The 6,000-nt window shown below is 43.6% G+C and overlaps 1 protein-coding gene across 1 annotated transcript in view; it reads left to right on the top strand.

The window, feature by feature from the left end:
* Positions 1-259: 259 nt before the first annotated feature.
* gng2 (guanine nucleotide binding protein (G protein), gamma 2) overlaps positions 260-6,000 on the top strand; it is a 28,923-nt gene continuing 23,182 nt past the window's right edge. Inside the window, 1 exon segment of the mRNA NM_001146515.1 lies at positions 260-364. The gene's annotated coding sequence lies outside the window, so the exon portion shown is untranslated.

The following is a 6,000-nucleotide window of genomic DNA, read 5'->3' as shown; positions in this document are numbered from 1 at the left end:
GACTGAGAGCAGCAGAGGGGAGGGGAGGGCGTATGTCAGCTGGATCAGCAAGAGAGAGCAGCTAGAGAAGGAGGGGAGGGGAGGGCGTATGTCAGCTGGATCAGCAAGTGAGAGCAGCTAGAGAGGGAGCCACAGCACAGTGAAAGAGTGTGTGTGTATGAGCCTGCCTTCCTGCTTGCTTGCCTGACTGACTGTGTGTGTGTGTGTGTGTGTGTGTGTGTGTGTGTGTGTGTGTGTGTGTGTGTGTGTGTGTGTGTGTGAGAGCGAGAGAGAGGGAGAGGGAGAGTCAGGGAGCTTGTGGATACTACTCCACCAGACTGCATGTCTCTGGCATCACTAGGGGAGCAGTCCACACATTACAGAGGTAAGACACACATTGCCACCATATTCTAACCATGTATTGTTGTCTTTCCCTTTGTTTGGTTGTAAGAAAATGGATTGTTAGGGAGTGTCTGCTTCACAGGGGCAGTGGGTCTGTTGATTTACAGTCAGTGGTTGTGTCAGTGCTGCAGGGGAGAGAAAGATCTGTTCTGTTCCCATCTTCCCTTCAGCTGGTTTCTACATCATGTAATCTCCCTCTCTCCCTCTTTCCTTCTCTCTCCCTCTTTCCCTTTCGCTCGCGCTCTCCCTCTTTCCCTCTTTCCCTCTTTCCCTCCCTCTCTATCCCTCTCTCTCTTTCTCTTTCTCCCTCTCTCCCTCTTTCCCTCTCTCTCTTTCTCTCTCTCCCTCCCTCTCCCTTTTTCTCTCTCTGAGGTGTGTTTTGCATTTACTGCCTCTGGATTTCTGATCTCTGTGTGTATGTGAGAGAGCGAGGGATTGAGAGAATGGAATGTTTTCATTTCACATTGGACAGGTCTGTTATACGGAGAGGGAGAAATTAGGAGCATCTGTTTAGGGGAAATTTGCATGATTGGGGGAAGAGAGAGAGAGACGGAGAGAGAGAAGGAGGTTAGGGGGAAGGGAGAGGACTGGAGGATAGATGCTGCTGGAGACAGAGGGGGGGGGGCTGAGAATGGAATAGGAATCCCTCAACCCTCCCTTGGGTTCTCTGGTCATTCCTATTCAGAAGGCAGTTACCGTTCAGAACTATTGTCAAATATCAGCTGACCATAGGCTGAGCTGTCCTCTCAGTAAAGCAGCAGGGTTAGTGTTGGCCATGTTGGATACATTCTCTTCTCTTTGGGAACATACACTGATACAAGCAGACATTCACGCACACAGACAGATTCACATTCAGATTTACAGACGCACACACACACACACACACCTTCACACTCTCACACCCAGTCAGCCATGTTAGGTGTGCATGTATTACTATCTCCTACTGTAATTCACTGTCTGGTGAGAATGACCATTTTGTCACGTTGTTATTTTCTCAGGCGTAAGCCCTGATTACATTACACTGAAATGGTTTAACCGTCACCACTGAAATAGATGAGTGTTTTCTGCCAGTGTATTATAAAGGCACATAACAAGTCCAGCGTCATAATTATGCAACTGCTCCGTTACAAGCTGCTCAGCTCTCGTGACACAGAACAGAACAGAGATGTCGGAGAAGGGAAGTGTGCATATGTTTGTAGATATCTTTGTGTGTGTGTGTGTGTGTGTGTGTGTGTGTGTGTGTGTGTGTGTGTGTGTGTGTGTGTGTGTGTGTGTGTGTGTGTGTGTGTTTAACAGACAGACAGACAGCAAGAGAATGTGAGAGAGAGGGAGACAGAAGACTTTGACAAAATGCTAATAATTTCCCAGTTAAAGACTTTTCCTCTCTGTCCACCGAAAACTCATTGTTGGCTTCCATTCGCAGCTGGACCCTGCTTTGGGGTGCGGCTCTCTCCAAAACCTACTTACGACTGAGTCAGTAGCCACACACACACACACACACAAACACACACACACAAACAAACACACACACACACACACACACACTCTAAAACCCACTGACTGCTGAGTCACTGGCCTAGTTCTGGCCGGACTGGTAGAGATCAGGGTCATACATTATAGTTAGGGTTCTCATTATTGTGTCTGTCTCCCATAGGGCCCTGGTCAAAAGTAGTGTACTATATAGGGAATAGGGTGCCATTTAGGAACACATCCTGTGTAATTATTCCCGTAAGTAGAGTGTAATAAGTTTTTTTTTACTTTCTCATTGTTTAACTGTAGCCACTTACACCATAGTAGCTATGGGTCAAAGGTCAATGAGACTCCCTGATGGAGACGTTAGATCATCACAGTGATGTACTGCATGCTCTCCATCCAAATGGCACTCTATTTCCTACACATGGGCCCTGGTCAAACGTTGTGCACTAAATAGGGAATAGGGTGCCATTTGAGACGCGGCCGTGTCTGTGGTAGATGTGACACGTCATGTGACAGGTAGAGAGGAGTATATACAGTGCCTTAGGAAAGTATGCAGACCAATCTGTTACGTTACGACCTTATTCTAAAATTGATTGAATTGTTTTTTTCCCTCATCAATCTATACACAATACCCATAAGGACAGAGCAAAAACAGGTTTTTAGAAAATGTTAGTAATTTATAAAAAAATTAAAATGAAATATCACATTTACATAAGTATTCAGACCCTTTACTCAGTACTTTGTTAAAGCACCTTTGGCAGCGATTACAGCCGCGAGTCTTCTTGGGTATGATGCTATAAGCTTGGCACACCTGTTTTGGGGAGTTTCTCCCATTCTTCTCTGCAGGTCCTCTCAAGCTCTGTCAGGTTGGATGGAGAGCGTTGCTGCACAACTATTTTCAGGTCTCTCCAGAGATGTTCGAAATGGTTCAAGTCCGGGCTCTGGCTGCGCCACTCAAGGCAGTGGTGTACTTAAGTAAAAATACTTTAAAGTACTACTTAAGTAGTTTTCTGATATCTGTACTTTACTTTCCTATTTATATTTTGACAACTTTTACTTCACTACATTCCTAAAGAAAATATGTACTTTTTACTCCATACATTTTCCCTGACACCCAAAAGTACTCGTTACATTTTGAATGCTCAGCAGGACAGGAAAATGTTTCAATTCACAAACTTATCAAGAGAACATCCCTGGTCATCCCGACTGCCTCTGATCTGATGGTCTCACCTAACACACAAGCTTAGTTTGTAAATTATGTCTGAGTGTTGGAAAATGCCCCTGGCTATCCTTAAATTTAAAAAAAAACAAGAAAAGGGTGCCGTATGGTTTGCGTAATATAAGGAATTTCAAATGATTTATACCTTTACTTTGACTTTTAATACTTAAGTATATTTTAGCAATTACATTTACTTCTGATACTTAAGTATATTTAAAACCAAATACTTTTAGACTTTTACTCAAGTACTTATTTTACTTGAGTCATTTTCTATTAAGGTATCTTTACTTTTACTCAAGTATGACATTTTGTTACTTTTTCCACCACTGCTCAAGGACATTCAGAGACTTGTCCCAAAGCCACTCCTGCGTTGTCTTGGCTGTGTGCTTAGGATCGTTGTTCTGTTGGAAGGTGAACCATTGCCCCAGTCTGAGGTCCTGAGCAGGTTTTCATCAAGGACCTCTGTGTACTTTGCTCTGTTCATCTTTGCCTCGATCCTGACTAGTCTCCCAGTCCCTGCCGCTGAAAAACATACCCACAGCATGATGCTGCCACCACCATGCTTCACTGTAGGGATGGTGCCAGGTTTCCTCCAAATGTCCCACGGGGGGCCAGTACGAAAAATAAATAAATAAATAAAAAATGTATGAAATGAAATGTATGCATTCACTACTGTAAGTCGCTCTGGATAAGAGCGTCTGCTAAATGACTAAAATGTAAATGTAATGTGACGCTTGGCATTCAGGCCAAAGAGTTCAATCTTGGTTTCATCAGACCAGAGAATCTTGTTTCTCATGGTGACTTTTCTTTAGGTGACTTTTGGCAAACTCCAAGCAGGCTGTTATGTGTCTATTACTGAGGAGTGGCTTCCATGTGGCCACTCTACCACAAAGGCCTGATTGGTGGAGTGCTGCAGAGATGGTTGTCCTTCTGGAAAGTTCTCCCATCTCCACAGAGGAACTCTGGAGCTCTGTCAGAGTGACAATCAGGTTCTTGGTCACCTCCCTGACCAAGCCCCTTCTCCCCCGATTCTTCAGTTTGGCCGGGCGGCCAGCTTGGCGGTCACAAACTTCTTCCATTTAAGAATAATGAAGGCCTCTGTGTTCTTGGGACCTTCAATGCTGCAGATATTTTTTGGTACCCTTCCCCAGATCTGTGCCTCGACACAATCCTGTCTTGGAGCTCAACGTACAATTCCTTTGACCTCATGGCTTGGTTTTTGGAGAAAAATATCAACGATGATCAATGGAAAGGGTACCAAAAAAATCAATGGATGCACGTGAGCTCAATTTCGAGTCTGATAGCAAAGGGTCTGAATACTTATGTAAATAAGGTATTTCTGTTTTTTAGTTCTAATAAATTAGCAACAATTTTCTACAAACCTGTTTTCGCATTGTCATTATGGGATATTGTGTGTAGATTGCTAAGAATATTTTAAATATTTAATCCATTTTAGAATAAGGCCTTAACGTAACAAAATGTGGAAAAAGTAAAGGGGTCTGAATACTTTCCGAAGGCTCTGTTTACGACAGCCCTTTTATAACCTTTAGAGGAGACTCAGCATTCCACTACTGAACTACTTCAGTATGATGCCCTTTTATATCATGCTATCCTGGTCAAAGACCATGTTCAAAATGAAGGCTATGTTGTAACGCTTCAGCGTTTTTAAATGGTTTGTTCTTTTGAACATGCTGTAACAATGAAGCTATTTTAATTATATGAACAGTGCATTGGTCTTCCATGTTTTTGACATTTTTTTATGACCAATTAACCCCCTTACCTAAAAGCACCTTCTACCTACTAAGATCTACTATCGTATCCTAGCAATGCTTTCCTTCCTTCTTTTCTCTTCAAGGTATCAAACAACCAAAGGTATGTGCCTTGCAGTCTTTCTGTCAAGCTTTTGTACTAGCTTCAGGATTCCCTCTGGGTAGTGTATCCATATCTATCTAGACAGCATGCTTAGGTTATGTTTAGGTTATAAACTGTCCTGCAGACTCTAAACAAGCCCGGATGTTTGTAATATTGGTTGTGTCCCAAATGGCACCCTATTCCATATTTAGTGCACTACTTTTGACCAGGACCCACAGCAACCTGTGCCATTAGGGACTCAGATGTGACTGTTCTAGCAGAGGGAGTCAGGAAGTGTTATTGGTGGCTGAGGAAGCTGTGTTTATTCCTCCTCACCCAGAGCAACGTAGCATAACACTACATTCCCCTCACTGCTGACCAGGCCAACGCTGGTGTGTGTGTGTGTGTGTGTGTGTGTGTGTGTGTGTGTGTGTGTGTGTGTGTGTGTGTGTGTGTGTGTGTGTGTGTGTGTAGCAGATGCTATCTGGAACTCAGTGCAATCACTGAACATTTTACAGGAATGAGTTTGAATACCATTATGTACAGTTGATGGCTATCCCAGATTTCAAAGACTCTTTTGGTCATTTTGCTGGTAAGAAACTACACATCTATCTAATGGAAACTAGCAATCAGCAACATTAATTTGGATAAAGGTATGTGATCCTTAGAGATGAAAGGAGAGAATTAGACCATATAACCAGGCAGTATCATCGACACGTCCCAAATGACCCCCTTCTTCCCCATAACGCTCTGGTCAAAAGTAGGGCACTAAGGAATGGCGGGAGGGGCTCTGGTCAAAAGTAGTGCACTATGTAGGGAATAGGGGGAGGGGCTCTGGTCAAAAGTAGTGCACTATATAGGGAATAGGGGGAGGGGCTCTGGTCAAAAGTAGTGGACTATGTAGGGAATAGGGGGAGCGGCTCTGGTCAAAAGTAGTGCACTATGTAGGGAATACGGTGCCATTTGGGATGTAACCCAACTCTTTGGCCTGGCTTCCAGCGAAGGGTATGATGCCAAGTAAATGAGAACAGTTAGAGAAGTATTTCCTGTTTACATCCGCATACATAGTGCCA

Source organism: Salmo salar, chromosome ssa09, assembly GCF_905237065.1.
Source record: "Salmo salar chromosome ssa09, Ssal_v3.1, whole genome shotgun sequence".
NCBI classification, from domain to species: domain Eukaryota; kingdom Metazoa; phylum Chordata; class Actinopteri; order Salmoniformes; family Salmonidae; genus Salmo; species Salmo salar.
Note: the sequence above shows the minus strand (reverse complement) of the source record. Positions and strands in the feature narration are given on the sequence as shown.